The sequence below is a fragment of the Apis dorsata genome, unplaced genomic scaffold (genome assembly GCF_000469605.1).
Source record: "Apis dorsata unplaced genomic scaffold, Apis dorsata 1.3 scaffold_347, whole genome shotgun sequence".
Classification (NCBI taxonomy): domain Eukaryota; kingdom Metazoa; phylum Arthropoda; class Insecta; order Hymenoptera; family Apidae; genus Apis; species Apis dorsata.
Window position 1 is genome coordinate 11,473 of NW_006263614.1, and position 1,374 is coordinate 12,846.

General features: G+C 30.4%; 1 protein-coding gene across 2 annotated transcripts in view; it reads right to left on the bottom strand.

The window, feature by feature from the left end:
* The window catches only part of LOC102677757 (RNA-binding protein Musashi homolog Rbp6-like), a 159,305-nt gene that overhangs the window by 5,046 nt on the left and 152,885 nt on the right, over positions 1-1,374 (bottom strand). The window lies entirely within an intron of this gene.

Genomic DNA, 1,374 nt, shown 5'->3' on the forward strand with positions numbered 1-1,374 from the left:
TGATTAAATTAATCGTTATTTTTAATTTATTTTTAAATATTAATTATATAAAAAGTTTTTAATCAACACTAGTCCAACACTTATTTCTGTAAGATCACTTTTTCTTATCTTGATCATTATAAATGCATATGCGATATTAAAAGTGTATTTAATCAAAATACATTATTCGGAAAGAAAAATATTTGAATAAAAATTAAGACTGTAAAGTATTTTGAATCGAATATAAGTTTTTCGTATTAATATTATTGTTATATGAAAATCAATGGTTGGTTTTATAATTATTATGGAAAAGAAAATTAAAACGAAAAATTTGTCTTAACATTATTAAAGTTTGATATCATCTCGTTTATATCTCTTCTATCGATTTAGAATGATTTTATAATTGGCTATAATTAGTGCGATAAGGGTCTACAATAATCAATCGAAATTTTCGGAAAGTTCATGGAAGGAGGGTAAAATAATAGATATTATTAAGCGGTATTAGCATGGAATAAGAGTGTTTTTAATGTTTTCAACAACAACAGGTACAGTAACCAGTTTACCTGCAGTAAATACGTTGATAATTATTCCTTCGGTATTTCTTTTTTATTCGTATTTATTTTTCTTTCACTCGATTCTTTCTCTCCCTCGCATTCAATAAATTCACACACACCAACACACAAACACACATACACGCACAGTTTTCTTTTTTTCGCTACTTCGCTGCTGCTATATTTCGCGTTCAACTACTACTTAATTAAACCTCACTTATTACTGTCTTTTCGTTCTTACCCATTAAATTGAGTAAGGAATTACACAAGTTTACTACACATTGTGTTCACTATTCGGCTGTCTAGCTAGCTCAGACTATACTAATTGCGTTGTGGAGTTGGGTTAACCTATTGGCTACGATTTCGTGATCTTTCCAATAAACGTAATATCTAATCTATTATACGCGATCGTTTCTATAAAGATCTTTTTATTCGCGTAATCTGTATCTCGGTTTTCTATAAAAACACGATGTTTCATGAAAATTGACAATCACATTATTGACAATTACGAAGGGCGCCGCGTACGGACAAATGGGGAAGCACGTATCAACGAACGAAAAAAGCTTCGAAGGTAACAAATATGAAGATTTTTATTGGAAAGTCAGTGGATCGTCGCCCGCGGGAATGCTTGAGGTGAAAAGGTGCGCCGTGTCGAAGCTTTTTTGAAACATGAAATTTACAGAAGAAACATCAATTCCAATTGTATATGATAGCGATCTTTTTTGTCAAAATGTTAACTTTGAGTCTTACGAATCAATTGAAAGGAAGAAAAGTGTTCGGTGTACAACTCACGCAGTAACAAAATTACACTGATAATGTAAAAAGAAAAAAAAAAAAAAAAAAA